The following is a 22386-nucleotide window of genomic DNA, read 5'->3' as shown; positions in this document are numbered from 1 at the left end:
TTTTTACTGTAGATCGTATTTTTCAACTTTTCTTTAATTTCCTTCAATTGCTCCTCAAGTTGCTGAACTCATCACAATCAAAATGCTAGAGTCAGCTCTATGTCGGGACTACATTTCAAATGGTGCAATATCACTGTGCCTTTCACTTTTTAAAAGAGAGAGAAAGTGGGAACCCTTAAAATGGTTAATTGTCATTCCTCCTCATCTGCGCCATTTATTTATTTTTGCCCTTGCTTCAGTGATGCAGATATCAAAAGCCTAATGTTAAAAATCCAATTTAAAAAGCATGGAAACAAACAACAGGTACCCAGGTGCTGATTAACTGTGCTTTTTGTTAAGAGAGGAAAACAGCATTAAAAAGAACAGTCTTTGAGAGAGGTCACAGTGATTTATTGCAAAGCGGTCTCATTCATTCAGAATAAAAGAATGTTTCATTCAGAATAAAAGAATGCAGAATGGAGGCAGTTAAGAGCTCTAAGCAAAAACAGGCTTGGCTTTATCCAGGGAGGTGCCCCACACTCATCCTCGGGTGCGAGTGTGCAGGTAGTTTTTCTTGGTGAGCCAGCTCTACAATGCAAATGCTATGGAGAATGAAAAAACCCACATTGTAATAAACAGGGTCTCAGAACTGTTGGTGGGGCTATAAAAAAAAGAGGCACTTTTCCCATCTATGGTGGGACTGCCCAAAGATATTCATGATCTGGACAATGGTTTGTCAATAAATGACAGAAATCCTAAAACATTCCATCCCAGCTTCAACACAGCTTTGTTTACTAAATATATGGGATGATCAGCTGAAAGTTTTCAGCTCTCAGGAGCTCTTGAGATAGATGTCGGTGGCTGCCAGAACCTCAGTTGCCTCTGAATGGAAAACACTATGCTGTTGGGTGGGATTTTATCTTGTAAACAACAAATACAGGCACTCAGGACTGCCTCTCTGCAGTACAATGTGAAATTTGGCTTTTCTAATCACAGAATCATAGCATCGTAGAGTTGGAAGGGGTGGTCTTAAGTACTCTACCAATTGAATGGTCACCCATGCCCCCCTCAAAGTCCCATTTCTCCCCTCTACCACAATTTCTGACTATGGACCAATCTAATATATGCTGCAGAATCCCAGGGATGAAGCAGATCTCAGTGGCAGAACACTTACTCTGCATGCTGAAGATCAAGCCCTGGCATCATAACTCAGAAAGGGTTTAGATCCACCACCAACCACAGCAGACACTCCTACAGTAGATGGAGCTCAAACCACTTCATACATTCAACCAAGATCTTTCCTCTCACTTTCATCATGGAAAAAAGCTGGTTGCAGTATCTTGCAGGGAATGTCCATTTTTATAAATTCCTTCTCCATGCATGTTTACCACAGTCATACCTTGGTTCTCGAATGCCTTGTGACTTGAACATTTTCGCTCCCAAACGCTGCAAATCTGGAAGTGAGTGTTCTGGTGTGCAAACTTTTTTTGGAAGCCGAACATCCAATGCGGCTTCTGAGGCTTCCGATTGAGTGCAGAAAGCTCCTGCAGCCAATCGGAAGCCGTGCCTTGGTTTTTGAATGTTTTTGTAAGTCTAACAGACGTTCAGAATGGATTCTGTTTGAGAACCAAGGTACGACTGTATTTGAAATGATGTTTCCATTCCTGAGAGCAAAATCATGAAGGATCCACTCCAAAGTTAATCCATGAAATATCTCCAGTTCCAAATTGTTCTGTCCAGCTGCCAGGGTTTGTTTGGTAACAGTGGTGCCCGGCTAAACAACATGACACATTGAACAGGTGGAACAATGGAGTCAGGCCCATTACCAGCTGTGAATGTTAAATGAGCTATTTCTTGCAACGAGTAACAGACATGAAACACTGTCATTTTTTGGACAGTTTGAAATGATTGCAAAGAAGAGAAGGCAGAAAAAAGAGAACAGCCAGGGAGAGAGAATGAAACATAAGAAGAAGAATGAGGCAGGTAAAGAGTAAAAAATGTCTGGCCTATTGATTTAAAAATAGCATTTTTGTCAACCTGAAATTGTTTTAAGAATTGATCATGTTCCTTCAGTTTGCCAGCATTCTTACTCAAATGATGAAGTCCCTCTATCTTTTTCCTAAAAGCAAAATAGCTCTCCCATTTATGTGCAGATACTGTTGTCAAAATATGAGATACAAATATGTTCCTTTTAAAACTGAGAAATAATGGGGAAATTTCAGCAGAATATTTTATTAGTGGCAAAGTATCCTTCCCCTGGTGATTTTTGGTGCAGGGCACTGTGAAGGAAGGTAAAAGTTTCTAACTGTTCTGAGTGAGGGAAATGACTCCCAAAGCAATGCTCTCACTCTGTGTTGTCTGTCCGATATTGCCAAGCCAAATCTGTGTAGTGTCATGATGACAATGCACCATCTGATCTCTAATTGGCTGGGGTTATTATCCTGGCAGAAGAAGATCCAGTGGCACCACAGCAAACTCCAGCTGGGGAATGAGCAGCCAGAAAGTGGGGTAAGAATAGAGCAGGGGAGCTGGGCGGGGGATATCCCCACCATCACCATGAAAGCACTATAAGCCTGTTGCCAAAATATAAATGGATCACTATCTTTGGTGCAGTGTGGACCTGTTTCTTTCAACAGATGGGCCTCCCCAATGCATTCAAAAAATATTGGGGGGACGACCATGGGGTCACAAGCACTAACCCTCCCCTACATCTGTGTGTGCAGCATATGACAAGGGATTATACCCTTTGGATAAGCAGATACAGGAGAATTGTTATATAAGACCCCTATCATTAGTACTCTGGTCGGCATCATTGGCTGTTTCCTTTCTGCTCACAGTTCTTTGGATATAACTCCATAGTTTGAACCCAAAGTATTATATTGTTATAGGTGTGAAGGTAGAATGCATAAGAGGGAACCTGGTTAGCCAGTCAAACCAGCTCGTTTCTGCCCCTAGCTGGCCAACCAAGCACTGCCATATACAAGTCCCAAGAGGTTGCCATAGAGTCTTTTCCTAATTTCCCTGGCTGGATGCCACATCCACAGAGAGCAACAGGCAAAGGGAGTCTGTATATGAAAGAATTGTGTGGGTGAGAGAAAGATTTTAGCTGTTGCTGGAAGCTAGAGACACAGAGTCATGTCTGCCAGGGCCGTCTTTACCCGGGGGTGCAAGAGGTGTGGTGCACCCGGGCGCCGAATTCTGGGAGGTTCCCGCCACTAAAGCTGCCTAAGCTCTTAACTGGAAGCTAGAGACACAGTCATGTCTGCCAGGGCCGTCTTTACCCGGGGGTGCAAGAGGTGTGATTGCAGTCAATGGGTCATTTCTGTTCTCGTTTGCAGAAGAGCTGCAGAATCAACGTATCTGGTGGCGCCTGCTACTGGTGTCTTTCATTTTCACATGATCGCAAAAACGGAAAGACCGAGTTATCACTGCCACTTTTAATTTTTTTCATGTTAGCAGTTTCTGCTGCTCCTCTCCTTAAAAGTTCAACAACTTTGAGCTGCCCCTGTAAAAAAAGCTCAACAACCTTGACCTGGCCTCCCTAAAAATTGGGGGGCGCTGGGTGGATCTTTGCACCCTGGTGCTGCATATGCTAAAGGCGGCCCTGATGTCTGCTCTTCATCGAGCCCAAAACTGTAACTTGGGAATCTTATTGGGAAACCTAATTGAGAAGCACGGGCAGCTGGAGTGTTAATGGGGTGAGCCTTTAAATCCTATGCTTAGGTTGCATGGATGTGTAAATAAAACCACATACCCTAAACTAAAGACATCTTCCACTGACCTTCATTCCAAGGAAACTGAACCATGGAGGTGCACTGGAACCCCTAAAATCTCTTGCCATTTGGAGGTTGGAGTGTGTGTAGAAATACATTATATATCTAATTAGTCATAACAAATACATTTTACTGCATTGGCTTAAACACTGCTGTTGCTTCTAGCTGACACTGACTGCCAGTTGCTGTGGCTCCAATTAACAACTGGAGGGCAAAATGTCCAGAGGCTTCACTTCATTAGCAAGAGGAGTTGCAGAGCAACTGAGACACCCCTTTTCTAGAAGGGTGCCAAGTCACAGCGGGCAAACACTGCAGGGCTGGCCTGCAAGAAGCAGGCTGGTGTTGATAGTGTTGCTATGGTTACAGTGAGCTATAAACAGTTCAACCCAAGAAATGGAGCTTAATATTACAGTTGTGAGTTTTTGGGTTGGTTGTGTGTGTGTGTGTAATGTTGCCTTGAGTTCCTTCCAATTCTTGGGATCCTGTGTCTGTTGGGGTAGAGTTTGTGAGAGCAAGCATGCCAAACCAGTCCCTTTGTCTAGGGCTAGGCAATGGTTGTGACTGACTAGTTTAAGCATCCTGCTTTGCATAACCAAAGAAGTTGCTCTGTGCCATAGAATAAATAGGCAGGCCTCCTCCCCTCCCCTAGCTGCTAGGTAAGAGAACAATAGCCAGAGTGGTGTGTGAGAGCTCAGCTAGAAGCAGGCTGGGAGCTGGACACTCTGAGACATGCTTGCTCTGTGCTGAATCCAAAGCTGTGACTAATGGAGAAGCAAGATCAGTTAGGGTGTTAGGGCTGTGAGCTCTTCCATCATATGCTTGTGGGATGTGTTACATCAGTACAGTCAATTACAACATGCTTTACTTCCTAGAGTGGATGCAACTTTCTGTTCCTGCTGTAAGTGACTCAGCAGATGAGTGTGACACTATAAAAGCAGTGTCACGCAGCCATTTTGGTTCTGTTCGATTCAACTCTCAGTTAAGTCTCATCCATTTTGTTGTCTGCTGGCTCTCAGCCAGCAGCTCTTGGGCCCATCCTCACAAAGGATGTAAGCCACGTTATATCTTTGTAACCAGAAGCTTAAAGCCTGCCTTCTAGGATGCGTACTGTGAACAACTTGTGAGTAAACTTATTGTTATGCTTTTAAAGACAGACTCGTGAGTCTTTATTGTATTTTAAGAGGGAGAAAAGGGGACACCAGAGATAATCCATCTGGGCAAACCAGATTGGATTAGTCATTTTGTAGAGAGTCAAACGAATCTGTCAACTAGCTTCCGTGAATATAGAGGGGATTTGCTCTGCTACATCACTCACTTGTGTGAGTGAAGGAAGGATAATACTTAACAAATATTTCCTTGCCTATTATCCTAAACATCCCCACAATGCTCAGGTTGTAGAGATGTGTAATTAAAACCATATATCCTAAAGATACCACTGTCTCCATTGACCTTCGTTCCAGGGAAACGGATCCTGGATAAGTTTTTAATGTTTGATGTTTTATTGCTTGATGATGATGATGATGATGATGTTGGTGGGGTATAAATAAATAAATAAATAATAATAATAATTAGTTCCTGGAAGCCCTGGAGTCTCTCATCGCTCAAAGATTGGGGTGGCATCATGTAAATTCACTTTTGCTTCTGTTTGATGAAGTTTATGCCATAATAAAATCTGTTAGTTTTTCAGGCACCCTGCAAAATGCTTCATTGATTTCACTGCAGCAGACTAGAACAGGGCTGTCCACCTGGGATTCTTTTTTTGAAGTGTGATTATAGGCATATTAGGAATTACTTCTCCTTCTGTTTCCTCTGCTAAAACTTAAAAGCACATCCTTATTTGGATTCTCTCCCCCCCCCCAGTAAAAAGAGTGGCAATTTGCAGTAACCCTGCCCACCTCTTGCTTATTTCAATGGGGCTTGTGTAAGGGAATCTATCAGGATACTGTGTCCTTCAGTGGTCATCTATCGAATGCAGTAGCTGAAAATGTAGATTGCCGCCAGTGTTGTGCAACCTGAGGAAGGCGAAGATCCTAGCATCTCTTTCTACCTACCCTGAATCCTGCAAAAGGCAGCAGGAAATAATGGAAATGCTTCAGTCAGAGCCACAGAGAAGATGCATACAAAGGCGATGCAATGCCTCAGACGGGCTGGTTTTGTTTGAAGAGTTTCATCTGTCTCAATTCAGTTCTTCCAGATGTCACCCCAATACTTTATTCACTGCTACAAATCACACAAACAAATGAAAAATTAAAACTATTGTTATCCAGATAATCCATCAGGGGGTTGCTTTCCCCCCTCCACATTCTTTGCATATTTATAATGCCTCTGTAGGCAGAATGTCCAATTAGAACAGATGGTTGATGGGTTGCATTGACTTACCTATCCAGAGAAACTGGGCAGGTAGCCACAGAGACTTGATGAATGTATTCCAGAGTTGTATTTTTAAATGTGGATTTTAACCCATATGATGCTATGGTTGCCAACCAACCAAGCAGAAATATCCACATCTATCCATCTATATCCCAGCCTGCTTTGCAAGCCCTTGCCAGCAGCGTGAGTGGTGAGGCTGTTCAATTGCAAAATAAACAAATCTGTGCACCTCTGGTGAATAGACAGCTTTTGGGCTAGACTTCACCCACTCAAATCCACAAAACTCCTTCTGAGAACCACTCCTGGCTCCAGCCCTGGAAAAGAGGACTCCACCCCAACCCAGATGGTACAAGAGTGCTTTACTGAACTATTTCCCCCAAAGAGCTGCCAACCTTGTCCTAAGCCCAGCAGCTGCAGAAGGACAACATGTAAAAATGGTGATCCATCATCTGAAGGACTTGAATATGAAACAGAATCACAGAATTGTAATGTTAGAAGGGACTGAAAGGGTCATCTAAGTGCACTCTCCTGCAATGCAGGAATCACACCTAAAGAGTCCTGGACAGGTGGCCACACAACCTCTGTTAGAAAACTTCCAGTGAAGGACAGTTCACCACTTTCCAATGCTGTGTGTTCCACTTCAAAAAGCTCTTACCATCTGTAAGTTCTTCCTGATGTTCAGTTGGAATCTCCTTTCTTGTAACTTGAATCCATTGGTTCAGGTTTCAGCCTCTGGAGCAGAAGAAAACAAGCCTGCTCCCTCTTCCATGTGACAACCCTTTAGACAGTTGAAGATGACTCTCATATAATCTCTCACTCTTCTCTTTTCCAGGCTGAACGTATCCAGCTCCATCAAGCATTCATCCTAAGGCTTTGCTTCCGGATCCTTGATCCTCTTGGTTGCCCACATCTTCCCATGTTCCATGCCACCTATGGCTCTGGAAGAGAATCCCAGGGCCCTAATCTCAGAGAAGGATAGTTGATATCAGATTTCCCCTCCCTGTCCCCACAGCAGCCCTGATTTTCCCAATGGCTGAGCTCTGATGGTGGAGCAGAAACACGTTTATCTCAGGGAAAGACCAGGGAAAGGTCTTGGGTGCAAAGTATCCACCAGGGTTAGTAACCACTGAGTTTCTGTATCTTCCATGAATTTGTCTACTCTTCTTTTTAGATTCATAAGATTGCTCTGTCTGTGTGTTGCCATCCATATTGCGTGTGGTTTTTTTTTTTTTTTTTTTTGCTGTTTGTGGTTTGTTTTCTTATTGATTTGTAAAACTTAATTTAAAAACAAAAAACCCAGCTATGGGTGGGGGAAGTGGAACATGCTGCTCCCTAGTAACAGCCTTGTGTAAACCCTGGCTTTCCCCCTTGTTTTCTATGGGCAGGCATCACTTCTATTCTGGGAGAGAGAAAAAATGCAAGCTGGACAGCTGAAACACAGAATATCCACTGAGATTAAACGGGAAATGGAAATGCAGAGGGAACGGAGTTATTGCTTTACCATGTTATTATGAAATTGTTTTGTAGTGTTGACTTTGAAATACTTTCCTGTTTCCTTTGTTGTAAGCTACTTTGAGAATGATTTTTGTTTGTGTGGAAAAGTGGCATACAAATAATGGATGAATGCGGCTAGCTGAAACCTATGGGTATTTATAGTATTTCCTGCTATATTCCCCTCCTATTGAGGAAAGGCAGGATCTCTCAGTAGTACAACATCTGCACTGAGTGCAGAAGGACCCAGGCTCAATCTCCAGGCAGGGCTCGGGGAGACCCCCTCTCTGAAATTCTAAATACCGGTAGCTATTGCTAGTCAGAGTAGACAGTGCTGAACAATGGTCTGACTCAGTATAAGGCAGCTTCTTATGTTCCTATTGCTACAGTAAAAAACTCTGATTTAGGGCTGATAGCTATGCCCTTTAGCACTAAATAATATAGAGGTTTGAGGCTTCAGGATGAGTGTCCTCTGCAAGCTCCAAACAGTTTTACAGGACCCCTATTCCAAGCTGGCTGGAACATGGAATGAGCCCTCGTGTGATGTTTGTACCAATGATATAATAACATAAATGTTTCAGAGTTATTTCAAATATGCAACAGACAAGGCCTGCCATTTAAAAAAGGTCTTGAAGATCCCCAGCTCAAAATAAACCCCTCACCTTGACTTGACATCAGTGGCGTAGCGTGGGTTGTCAGCACCCGGGGCAAGGCAAATAATTTGCGCCCCCTAACCCGTGGATTTGCGCCCCCTAACCCGTGGATTTGCCCTAACCCCAGATGTTGCACCCGGTGCGGCCGGCCCCCCCTGCACCCCCCACGCTACGCCACTGCTTGACATTAGACTTATTTCCAGAAATCTAATGTATTAATTGCTGAAAGTTACCTCCTGCTCTCTGTTTTGTCCCTCGTGATCTCTCAACCCTTCACAATTTTGTACCAGTTTCTGAAATTAAAATGGCACCAGAATTAAATCTATTTGCCTGAAGACAATGAAGCCCTGGTATATGTGTGACTGTATGTGTCCGTTTACGTATGATTTATGGGGTTTTCCTCAAAGAAAAACGTCTTTCGAACAATTGAATTTCTCTTTTGTCTTCTGTATTTAATTTTCCTGTTAAACTTAAAAATTTAAATAATAAAATGATTTACAATGTACGACAACAGAGGCCCACATTATTCCGCTCATGGTCCTGTCTAATTTAAATTCTTTCAGCGCACTTTGCAAGAGCTGATTTAAAATGAAAGGGCAGAGAAAATAGACCAGCGCTACAATTGACAAAGGGGAATTTGCATTAAGGTTGGAAGTCCCCTGGGTCTGCAAACAAGAAAAGAGAGAAAAAAAGATGATGAACTAAAATGAGAACTAATTTTCTTATTGTAGCTTCGGGGTCTTGGGATGGGGGATATTAGCAAACACATTCCTGCATAGAAATTGGGTATCTGGTCATCTGGCAGCTGAAACAAGCAAGGAAGCCATGGCTTAATTTGACTCAGGGCTTTCCCTGGTACCTATTTCCAGCACTAACGATTAGCTAAAAATATCAAGGAAGACAGTATAATCGTACCTTGGATGTCAAACAGAATCCGTACCGGAAGTCCGTTCGACTTCCAAGACGTTCGGAAACGTTTCAAAAATAGTTCTCAAACTGTAACAATCACTTCTGGGTTTGCGGCTTTCGGGAGCCAAAACGTTCTGGAACTAAGTTGTTCGAAAACCAAGGTATGACTGTATATCCCAGAGTGTGTACAAAGTAACATGTACTTTGTGGAGAAAAGCCCTGATCTCTTGCCCTCCATTTCACCTGAGTGAGCCACATATGTTCTTCTGCTGAGCTCCAAGAGCCACAAGCACAGCTGCATCTGCATCAAGAAGTCCTGGTGATAATTGATACTGAGATCAAGGCCACTGAGTGCTGGATCAGGGCCCCCAGCAAGGGCGGAATGGCTAAAAAACTTTACATAGGATATTTATTTATTTTATAGAATTTATATGGCACTTGATTGTAAAAAGCCTCAAAGTGGTTTACAAAAGATAATAGAGTGCAGAAGCATCATAGCCAGACACTGGAGACACCTGTTGGGAGTAAGCACAGACCAATGGTATCAAATAGTATGGGAAACAGCCTTATTAGAAAAAGTAACCAACAAACTGAAACCGACACGGGGACAAATAGAAGAAGACGCCTTCACCCCAACATGGTTACCTTTTATTACATACACAGCCCAACAAGACAACAAGAACCCGCCAACAGTATTCGAATCAAACTGGCTAACCTGATCCTTTTTTTTTTTTTTTGAAAAGTTTTTATTGTTAAAATAATTCAGCATTAATACACACATTGCAAAAATACAAACATACAAACATACATTTCATACAATCCTTTAAAATGTTCAAACATACCTACACTCAATCCCACAGATAATTCCTTTTCCCATCACCATCCACCACTCCTCACCCCACCTTTGTGATAGACTTCCAATCTACTCAATTGCAATTTCTTTCCACTTCTATTACTTTCTTTCACACACCTTTAACCTAATTTCATGCTTCTTTTTCTATTACACATTGTTATCCATCTTATTTAGTATTCCAGTATTTAAAACGGAACTTGTTTAGGAGTTCTGATTTTTCAATATGGTTTTGAAAGTATCCTTTAAACGCCTTCCAGGCTAACCTGATCCTGTCTTGGTAGCAGAACAGCAACCAGTGCAGATCTCTGAGCCCAGGTGTTATATCCTGACAAGGTCTCCTTCTCAGCAGTAATCATGCTGCGGCATTGTGCTTTAACTACAGCTTTTGGATCAAATACCAGAGAAGCCCAGTTAGAGCGCATTGCAGTACAGTGGTACCTCGGGTTACAGACACTTCAGGTTACATACGCTTCAGGTTACAAACTCCGCTAACCCAGAAATAGTACCTGGGGTTAAGAACTTTGCTTCAGGATGAGAACAGAAATTGTGCTCTGGTGGCACAGCGGCAGCAGGAGGCCCCATTAGCTTAACCTCAGGTTAAGAACAGTTTCAGGTTAAGAACAGACCACCAGAACGAATTAAGTTCTTAACCCGAGGTACCACTGTAATCCAGTCTTGAAGTAAGTAACACATGAATTACTGTTGCAAGGCTCTCCTGTTCCAGGAATGGGCATAGCTGTCGAATCAGTCCCAGTTGGTAAAAGGCAATTCTAGCCATGGAGGGTACCTGAGTCTCCAGTGACGGAGCTGAATCCAGAAGCATCTGCACACTGTGAACCTGCTCCTTTGGTGCAACCCTATCCATGGTAAACAACTGACCAATTTCTCAGACGTGGGAACTATTCACCCCCCACTGCCTCCATCTTGCCAGTATTCAAGCTCAGCTCCCCCCCACATCCTTTTCACCACTGCACCCAGGCAATGGCCCAGGACTGTGTGTCCTCTTCTGATTCAGATGCTAAGGGCAAACAGAGCTGAGTGTCATCAGCATACTGATGGCACCTTGTCCTGATACTCCTAATGACCACTCCCAATGGCTTCATGTAGATGTTAGATAGCACTGAAGATAAGCTAGTCCCCTGTGGCACCCTATAATGTAGTCTTCAGGGGAGTGAAAGGCACTCTCCCAATGCTCCTGGAGGAGACTGCTTTTAGACTGGCTGTCACATGAGAGCAGCACCCGATGAGCTAAAGCTGTGGTGGGCGAGAAGAGTGTAGCAGACTTGGAGCCTGCGGCCCATCTTGCTGGCACAAATCTCACTTGAAACATACAAGCCCCCTTCGTGGAAGAGAAAATCTAACCGCAGGCAGGAGCAAAAAAGGTCAATGGGAATATTAATTGGATATTATTTCATTGCAGGATTTATGCTTAAAATATACCTTTAGCTGGAAGATCTCACTCAATGGCCTGCTGTGTGTCCCCCCTCAAGCCCTGTTCCCCCCCCCCCCAACCAGGCACCAGCATTCTGTCGGTTTTATAGGCATAATTCTTTTCTTTTATGGAGAATCCATTTTAATCTATTTTATTTTTAATGCCACCCCACTGAATGCATAAATCCATTTAAATGTCAGATTAAACAACAGTTGCACAAACCCTGCAGGATGTTCAGACAGCAACATTATTTTAAAAGTGGAGGCTTGGCGAGATGCGAAGAGGTTGTGCTTTCTATATGGATGGGATCAAAAGGAGATTTTCTTTCCTGACCGTTGAGCAGAGCATGTTGAGTCAGGTGTATTTGGACAGTGTTTGTTGAAGGAGCACTTGGCACTTCATGAGATACCTTATCAGAAAGATAAACACTCTGCAGGAGAAGAGATCACATACAGCCAAGGAAAAAAGAGAAAAGAGAAAGCTGGAAAAAGCAACTTGCATGCAGTGGGTGGACACTTGTACAGCCTTCCTCACTAAGCGAGATCAGCCCTTTCCCAACATGACGTCAAGCCCTTTCCTTCTTCTTCCTCACTAATAAATGTCCAGTCTTGTTAAGAAGATAAGAAGAGTCCTGTTGGACCAGGCCAATGGCCCATCTAGTCCAGCATCCCGTTCTCACAGTGGCTAACCTCTATTGTATATTGTTTATATAGGACAGTGGCAAAGTGTGAGTTGCCAGTGCCCAGGGTAAGGCAAGTATTGTGCCCCCTAACCTGTGGAGAGAAGCAATCCTGTGTCACAGACAGGATAAAGTCTGGGGAGCCCCCCATGCAAGAGTTGGTCCCTACTCTGCTCTTCAGGGTTTGGGGGTATCTAGGACCAACCACTGACATCACAGTTTATGGTGAGTAATCCTTCAGAAAGGAAAAGTGCTCTGATTATGCTTTCCTTTTAACAGCATGCGCTCTGCACAAGCTCTGTGGCTCCTTCCTATTTGCACATGCAAGAAGAGCCCCACGCTTGGAGAAAAAGGTGGCAGCAGATTTGGTTTTGGAGAGTGGTGCATGGCAGCAGAGTTCCCTCATTGGGGGACTCAACTTTCTCCATTTCTCCATTTGGAAAACTGTCCATTTATTCCTACTCTCTGCTTCCTGCTACTTAACCAATTCCTGATCCTAACCAACTTATTCTGTGACTGTTAAGCTTACTCAGGAGTCTTTGGAGAGGGTGTCACGAATTCCTCGCGACGCTTTTAGCAGAATGCTCAGAGTCCCAGGTTCTTTAGTGCAGTATTGTTTAATGTGAGCTAAATATATATACAAATATTTACAGAAGCAATTCAGACAGAGTACCTGCACCTTGAGGCAAAAGAAGACTCCACACTCATCTACACCACTCCACCACACCACCACCATTACTGTTGAACAGGCTCTACCTTTAAACCGGTGACAGCCAATCACATTACTGCTGAGTCATTCCACAGAGAGTATTGCATCAGCCTGTTGCAAACTGAAGCCTGCAGACTTACTTACACAGCATCCTGTGAATCCCAACAGAGGGACCCTGTGGAAAGCGTTTTGAAAGCCCAAGTACACTATGTCAACCAGATCACCCCAGTTTATATATTTGTTGCCACTCTCCAATAACTCCAATAGGTTTGTGACATAGGACTTACATTTGTAGAAGCCATGCTGGTTATTTTTTAGCAAGGCTTGTTTTTCTATATGCTTTGTTATTTTATCTTTAACAATACTTTCCACCAGATTTCTTGGGACAGACCTTAAGATAACCAGCCTGTAATTTCCAGGATCCCTCCTGGATCCCTTCTGTTTGTTTTTTTAAATGGTGATACATTGGCCACTTTCCAGTCCTTGGGTGCAGTATAATGGCTGATACAGCAGTTTCACATTTGAATGCTATAAAAAATGGGCTTGTTGATTTGCCAGTTTTTAATTTGTCAGTAAGGCCTGGAACTTTGTCTCTTGCCACCACTCTTGCCTCAGTTCCTTTGTTTCTCCCTTTGCTTCCTCCCAAAGCAAGTTCTGCTCTTGTTCTGCTTGAACCTCCTTTGCTAAGGCCAACCATTTCCCCATTACTAAGATCAGCTCATTTGTCTCCTTTCCCACTCAGGAAGTTTAGTCCCCTTTTTCTTCAGTTAAGGATGAAGTAGAAATAGAGGTGATGCTACTTCAAGTGAGTGGGAAGGAGAGAAAAAAGACAAAAGCTATTTCTGTTGAGGACTTCTCAGAAAGATGGGCTGAAGCCACTTCTCGTGAGGCCAGAGGAGAAAGACAAGTGGGACTACCTCAACATAAAAGAGATATTATTTCAATGGTGAGTTCATTGAAAATTTCATATTTTACATAAAAAAAGCATTTGATGCAATAGGTGAGCACAAAAAGCATTCAGTTCAGCCGAACTGGACGTCAGATTGAATGCCAACAAGACTGAAACCGGAATGAATCAGTTGCTCAGCCCATCCCTAAAATACAGGGGAAGCTTCTTCTTGTGAAGGTGAAGCAGAAACACTGGCTGAAGCCAGTTGAGAACAAAAGGGTACCAGGGAAAGAGAGGAGTGGAGGCAGCCTGTCTGAAGTGCTGCTTTGTGACAGAGTCTGCACACAGACACAGGCAGCCCCCACCTGAACCGGAAGCTGCAGAAGGTTGGGGCTGGAGATCAAAGCCAATCTCACATTTGCATTGGATCCCTGCAAAAAAGGGAAAGTGGTGACACCACAGCTCTAATTAAAAGGTTCCTCATGCATTCTGTTCTCTCTGCCCAAAGCCAGGTGTCTCCAGGGGAAAGCAGTACCTGGAAGCTTTGGGTAAATTTCAGACCAACATCTGAACCTGCCTCCGTTTGAAATGAACCTTTGAACTACCAGAGTTTGCCCGCCAGCAGCTGATGAACCTGCCTTTCCCTAGAAATCCGAGCTACGGGGACCAGCCGATGTCAGCGCAGGAACAGAATAAAAATGTAAATTTGATTCTTCCGAAATTGCCTTCATGTTCCTCTAAGTGTTTTTCCTGGATAAGGCAATGTATTTAACTAATTGATCCTGAACATGGCTGTGCGCTTCGAAAGCGCTCCCCACCAGCCACAGATGATGCATTATACAAAAGCATCAACGGACTCTTTGGTCTCTCATTGAGAGACTTCATGCATTTTGTTATTTACATGCATATAAATTAACCACTTTGATCTGAGGTTGTTAATAAAACAACTAAGCCTTGAAGTCTCCCGGAAGGAAAGCGAGGCGGGCTTGCGCTAAGATGCTTTTAATTAATAAATCTGCAAGTGTTGAGGAAAATGTACACACTGAGCATTGGGGGTAGGTGGGGGGGGGACAGCAGAGGCAATCCTGGCCCATTACCATTTAAAAGGCATTGTAATTGCATGCCCTTTGGAATATGGGAGCTCTAAGCTGGTTGGATAACACAGGCATTTAAGCACAAAGAAGGAGAAAAAAAGGGAATTCTAGGTGAGCCAAATCCCATCAGTGAATTAAAGGATGACTGTCTGGCTTTGGAAAACAGAGCCTGAGAGGGGCTAATGAATTGTCATACTGAGATTGCAAGCACAATGTCTGCACAAAGCAGAGCTACCAGGATCTGGTCCAATCCCTCCCCTGCAATCAGAGCCACCTCAATACATTTTGCTGCCTGAGGCAAAGAACAATATGGTTCCCTGCTTCCATGTCCAGAAGGTGACTAGAACTGTAAAGTTGGAAAGGACCACAAGGGTCATCTAGTCCAACCCCCTGAAATGCAGGAATCTTTCTCCCAATGTGGGGCTCAAACCCATGACCCTGAGATTAAGAGTCTCTTGCTCTACTGACTGAGCTATCTCTTGAGGATAGAGCTATCTCTTGAGAGCTGACTCAAACTTCAATGCTGGCAACAGGATAGCAGCAATTCCCAGCACACCTGGGGGCTGCTGGGTAGTTTGAGGGGTGTGCAGGGAAGGCCACCAACACACCTGCTTCTGCCCTCGACAGAGGGGAACAGTCAAGGAGGTAGTTTTGCTGCAACCCATCAGCAACTGCCACCTGAGGCAGTTGCCTCCCTCTGCCCAATGGTTGTGCCAGCCTTGCCCCCAATTAAAACCACGAACCTGAAAAAAGGATGGAAAGAACCCAGGTTGCCAGATTAAGATTTAAGCGACACAACTGATGCACCAAAGAAGGCAGAATCAGATCACCAGAAAGGAAGCTGGAGAATTCTGGTGACCTGCATCTGGGCAAGGTCCAAGAAAGAAGAGAACTTCAGGGCTTGGATGGTTGCACAGCTCAGGCTGTGTTGCTAGTTTAGGCTGCAGACACACCATACTCCTAAAGCACATTTCCCATCCATCAGAGAAACCTGGGAACTGTAATTTGCTAAGGGTGATATGAATTGTAACTCTCTGAGGCATAAGCTTCCCGTTTTTGGGGGGGCAGGGCGGAAAGGAATATGCTTTAAATATATGGCGTGTGTGTGTGTGTAGCCTATATAAGGGATGAAGGTGTAGTTTGACATGCAATGAAGGTCAGATGAAGGTGTAGTTTGACATGCAATCTGCTGGAATCTGCTGACTATTAAAGGTACAGGAGCCCTATCCTCTTTTTCTTCTGCCACCCAAGGGAAGGCCTGCTCCCCTCCATTTCTATCATTTCTTGCTTATGTTTGAGAGTTTGATTTAAGCATGAAACTTTAATGGCTAGTATAGCAAAGGCTGTTTCCATGCTAACCCTCTCAGCCCTGGAATTTCTAATTTTTGTTCGTTCATTCTTCAAACTCCAGCTGCTGCTGTCAAAAGAATTGATGCACCCCAGTGTTTTCTGTGTTTTTAAATACCCTGATACGTGTTAAAGATTTTTGAGATTTCTATGAATTCCTGTGCCTTTAATTAAACACTTCCTGTTTGCTTGTTTTGATACATCTGTGCTCCACCTTGGATAACCCCTTATAAAATGGCTTGCAAATTTTTTAACACAAGGACACATCACATAATCAACAACACACCATAAGCTCACAATAATGTAAAATAACATAAAACATATCATACCAGCCAATCCAAATGATAAAAGTGTTTACTAATAAAAGCATTTTCAAAGCATATGTGAATGTATAGAGAGAGGAGGCTTGCTAAATTTCTCTAGATGTGAGGTTTGCAGGTGCAGTCCAGTTTATTGCTTCCTGATGATTTGAGGAATAAGCAATGTGTGACCTATGTCAGTTTCTGCTGCTGTGGGAGGGGAAGGCTTTAATAATTGATTTCCACTTCTTATTTTTTTATTTTTCACCATAAAAAATGAAGAGGAAAAATAGGCATGTAACCTGTAATTAAAGCTTCACTCAGCTGAAGCAGATGCTGACATCAGGACAATTAAGAGAGGCTTTTTAAAATCAGTAACCATTTACCAATGCTCATCAGAAAATAAGACTACGGAGAGGAAAGCTTTGAGCAATGCTACTGGAACCTTTGCTGAATGGGACTGATGTGTGAACAAAAAATATAATAGATTAATAATATTATTTGTTTTTATATTGTTTTTAATTCTATTAGTGTTTAATTACTTTTTAACAATTATTATAAAAATATAATAATATAATATAATATAATATAATATAATATAATATAATATAATATAATATAATATAATATAATATAATATAATAATATAAATATGTCATAATATACTATAATTATTTTTTGAATTTGTCAGTCACTTTCTCTTGCCCAGGGCAACCCAAAGCAACTTATAACCAAATAAACAGACAATAAACCTCACATTAAAACCAAAGGGAAAGAAAAATAGATTAAAAACATCCTGCCCAAAAGGTTTTTAGCTTTTTGTATTTTGTCTCTTTTGTTTTTAATTTGTGTAAGCCACCTTGAGTCCCAGGCTAGGGAAAAGGTGGGATATAAATAAATATAACAACAAACAACCACCACTATTATGGGGGTATATTATTCCCAGGAAAGGTATGGAATAATAGCATCATTGTAGAGTATAACTGAATAAATCAGGAATCGTCATCAACCCAGAACCTGTAGCACCTTCTTTGGTGTCCCCAGGATGAACCACAACCCCCAGATTCAAAGCCTTCATTTGTTTTAATTTAAGAAAGAGTAGGTTTTTAGCAGCCTGGAATATAAGCAATCAACAGCCCCAATGCTAGCTTCTATTCCTGAGAAACAGGGGTGAGAGGCATTAATTACTCGTTTCCTCTTCTGAATTTTCTTTTCTTTTAATATTTAATGGACATATTTAGATATGAAACTGAAAATACCTTTGCTAAATGGAGCTTGTTGTGGGTATACATTATTGAAGTTTCTAGGCTCTGAGAGTAGGGATGGCCACATAATGCTTTGCAATATTAAGCACTGTTTGGAACTTCCATTATAATGTCACAATTCCTAGTAATTGTGGGGAAGCAATGCCTCAGCCGTGTTAAAGAGCTCTAGTTTTGTAGGAAACCCGGTTGAGCAAAGGGGCAACGGTCCATGCCAAAAACAAGCTTCACAGCTCAAGATAAAGTTTAGGTGTGTATGTTGCAATTCCGTGCCATTCTCGCTGCAAGCCGCTCCCGAGGAGGGTTATCTGCACGCTGCACAAATGAAGGCTGCTCTTACCACAGGCAGATTGCTGCCTTCCCAACCTGCAACGCAACCCTCTGTGGACACAGAAGATGGAGAGCAATTTCATTGTAAAATATTCATAGACAGCTGCTCTATCGCGTTTCATCTCAGTGTCGGTATAAACCGGAGCTGGTCTATAATTAAATCATTTATGTTTCAGATGCTTAACAGGGTGTTTTAAATGTTTGGGTCTTGTAAATGATGTTTATTTATGGGGAGCTAATTAAGCACTCAGCCAATGGGTCTCCGAGCCAGTCCAAAGGGCCAGTCACGGACTCTTCTTGCTGTGACTGCTGCTCCTTCCTTTCAGTGAGGAGCAAGGAAAATGGTCTCTGCACTGTGACAAAGTCAAAACAGGGACAAATGATCCAGGATGAACACAATCCTGAAACTGGGGGTGAAGGGACAGATCTGGAGAGCATCACTAAGACCTTAATGCAGCACCAGCCCAGAGGGTCAGGGAGGAGGTGTCACCATTGCCCATAGGCAGGGCCGTCTTAAGAATATCTGGCGCTGTGGTGCAAAGATCCCTCCAGCGCCTCCCTCCCCCTGTTTCCCAGAGTTGTCGCAGTGGTGGTGGAAGCCTGTTGAGACAGGACAGCGCTGCCAGCAACGCACCCAGCTTTGTGGGGCTGGAGGAGGTGGGCAGCGGCTGGAGGGCGGCTCCTCCGGCAGGGAAGAGGCAGAGGCTAGACTTTGTCCTGTTTCTTTGTCCTGATTTATGTTTAATAAATCTGTAGTTATAGTATGACTTCACAAGCCTCACACCTATTCTGTGTGCGCAGTACACTCTGCTAATAGTGTGCCCTGGCTCTTGAAGTCCGGGTCGCTGATTTGCGTCGGAGCACGGGCCGATGGATGGAGACAGCACAGCTGGGGCTTGCCAGCTGGCCTCCCAGCCCTCTGCATGTCTTTTTTTAAAAAAAATAATTTTTATTAATTTTCCAATTTTAAAACGATACAACATACACACATCATCAAACAAAAACAAACACACACATATAGTTTCATAACCTCATTTTCATAAGCCTTCTTTCTCGGACTTCCCCATACCTCACCCTTTTTGCATCCTTATTTTACAATTTTTCAGCAACCCTTTACTCCAATTAATTAAAGCTTATTATCTTTCTCAATTTCATCTTAATTCCACAAACAATTTCAGCTGCAATTCTGTATCTTCCTTTCCCTTGACATTTTAGCACTCATCAATATTGTAACAGTTCTTAAGATAAGCTTTGAACTTCTTCCAATCTTCCTCCACCGTCTCTTTCTCTTGGTCACGGATTCTGCCAGTCATTTCTGCCAATCCCATAAAGTCAATCACTTTCGTCTGCCATTCTTCCAGTGTGGGAAGTTCTTGTGTCTTCCAATACTTTGCTAGAAGGATCCTTGCTGCTGTAGTGGCGTACATAAAAAAAGTCCTATCCTTCCTTGACACCAATTGGCCGACCATGCCCAAAAGAAATGCCTCTGGTTTCTTGTGGAAGGTACATTTAAGTACCTTCTTAATTTCATTATAGATCATTTCCCAAAAGGCTTTAATCTTTGCCAGCCCTCTGCATGTTGACATGGACATCCAATGAAGCTACATGTTGGAAGAGTCAGGACAGATAAAATGAGGTCCTCCTTCATGAGGTGCATAGTTAAACTCTGGAAATCACTTCTATAGGAGACAGTGATGACAACCAATCTAGGTGGCTTTAAGGAAGGATTGGGCAAATTCATGGAGGGGAGGGCTATCAATGGCTGCTAGCCACAATGACTCTGCCTCCATGGTTGGAGGCAGTAATGCTTCTGAATACCAGCTGCTAGAAGCCACAGGAGGGGGAGAGGAATCTTGTGCTCAGGTCCTGTTTGTGGGTGTTCCTTTGGGGCATCTGGTTGCCCTCTCTGAAAAGAAGATGCTGGACTAGATGACCATTAGCCTGATCCAGCAGGCTCTACTTATCTTCTATGGTTCTGATAATCAGGTGATGGTGGACTGCAAACTGAATAAAAAAGTAAATTAAGTTCTGCGTGCATTTCTGCTAGTGCAAAATAAACTGAATCGCACGGTTTCTGTTCTACACCCCCCCCGAAAGACATAGAGTTCTAAACTGAACTTTCTTCCATTTCCTGAGAAATTATAAGTTAGACTAGCCTTTACCAACCCGGTGCCGTTCAGCTGTTTTGGAGGACAATTTACATCAGTCTCAGTCACCTGATGGGAGTTGTAGTCCAAAACAGCTGAAGGGCACCTAGTTGGCTAAGGCTTAGTTGGACTCATGAAGGTGCTCTACAATCACCTGCAAACTCCAGCTCCATGAGCCTCCCAACACTGGAAGAGCCAGGATCCAGATGGCATTGTCCTTTGCCAAATGTGGCACTTGAATCCATGACATTATCTGTGCCCCAGGAAGCTTTAAGTCACATCAGTCTAGCGTACAGCTCGGCATTATTTGAACATTTTGCAAATAGGTGCATTTAAAAATCCAATGAATGGAAAAGAACATTTCATGGGCTGGTGCAAGCTGGTGGTCGATTCCCAGAGCTCAGCAACTTCTGATGTCCTCTAGAATGTAACGTTGTTCAGAGTGATTCTGAAAGGGAAGATGCAGTAGAAATGTGACAAATTACCGTACTTTTCTGTGTATAAGATAAGGGATAAGAAGAGAACTAGGAAAGGTGGTGTAACATAGAGATTCTGACCTGATTGAGCCAGCATGGTGTAGTGGTTAAGAGCGGTGGACTCGTAATCCGGTGAACCAGGTTCGCTTCCCTGCTCCTCCACATGCAACTGCTGGGTGATCTTGGGCTAGTTACACTTCTCTGAAGTCTCTCAGCCTCGCTCACCTCACAGAGTGTTTGTTGTGGGGGAGGAAGGGAAAGGAGAATGTTAGCCGCTTTGAGACTCCTTAAGGGGAGTGAAAGGCAGGATATCAAGTCCAAACTCCAACTCCTCCTCCTTCCCCTCCTCCTCCTCCTCCTCCTCTTCTTCTTCCTGTAACTTTTTCCTCTCTATAACTTCTATTTCTGAATCTGTGCATGTCTCAAATAAACACACATGACTTAAATATCGAGTGAATGCAGCTTAAATTTTCTAGTTGGATTGAAGCCGCTTTGAGAAATGAAACACAACAGTGGCATTTCTGAAGAAACTATAGGACTGATGAATTGCATGGTTGATGTTGTATGTGGAGTGCACAGAATGTTAAGAAAATGCTCTTGTATAATACCCTAAGATCCTGAGAATCCTTGGTTCAAATCCCAGCGTTGCAAAGAACTTGCTTCCACAAGCCCCTCCTAACCTTCCCTGCAAGCTCATGGCCAAATAACTTCAGTTATGGGTACAAAATGTTACAATGAGAGAACGATTTACAGGAAGAGCCTCAGTAAACTGTAAGTGGCAGTATAATGACTTATTTGAGGTCCAAATGGTGGAGCAACAGCTATTTAGAAACTGTTGCCCTTAGAAGTGACCTTGAGGCGGCCCTTGAAAAAATCCTGAGTTATTCTTTTTAACACCCCATTTTCACTCTCCTTCTCTTGCCGTCTAGAAACTTTGCCATTGTTGCTCAAAAGGGTAAGTGCAATTCTCAGGTGGGTTTTTATTGTTTTTAGTCTTGACATTTTGATGTTGTTTTTCACTGCCTTGGGCATTATTGAGAGCAGAAAGGCAGGGTAAGCATGCCTTAATAAGCCAATGCATTAAAAATTACTACATCCAATATAATGATTTAATATTGATCTCAGGAAAAGCCTGGATTGGTTAGATGGACATATGTGGGGAGACCTGGCAATCCTGCCCATTCCCCCACATCAAGGGATGGGCTGGATGGCCTTCCTTTCCCTTTTGCCTGCTTTCTAACTTTTGAGCCTCAGGAGGAAAATTGAAACTAACACAGGCTATTCTGGGATGCTCTTTGCTTTTCCCAGTGCCATCGCAAAAGCAGCTTTACAGCAAAGTTAACAATGTGGAAAATATAGGACAGGCACATTCAACAATGAATGGCTTCCATTTGCTTAAAAGGGATTTAGCCCTTTATGGGCTCTAATGCTTCCTTACTGTCCTCTTTAAAAAGTTGCTGTGATCTGTTCCACACATTTCCCCTAAATCACAATTAGGTGCCATGGGTCAGTGGATGACATGGGCCACTTGGTGGTATCATGATTACCCTCTGGTTGGCCCAACCATGGCTTTTAGGGACATATCGCCTGGGGGTTATTTTCTCCTTTTTCAGAAAGATGGTAAGCAGAGGGTGAAGAGGCAGCTCCAGGAGTCTTCCTTCCTTCCTTCCTTCCTTCCTTCCTTCCTTCCTTCC

The sequence above is a fragment of the Podarcis erhardii genome, assembly GCF_964252035.2.
Source record: "Podarcis erhardii genome assembly, chromosome: 7".
NCBI lineage: Eukaryota > Metazoa > Chordata > Lepidosauria > Squamata > Lacertidae > Podarcis > Podarcis erhardii.
Note: the sequence above shows the minus strand (reverse complement) of the source record.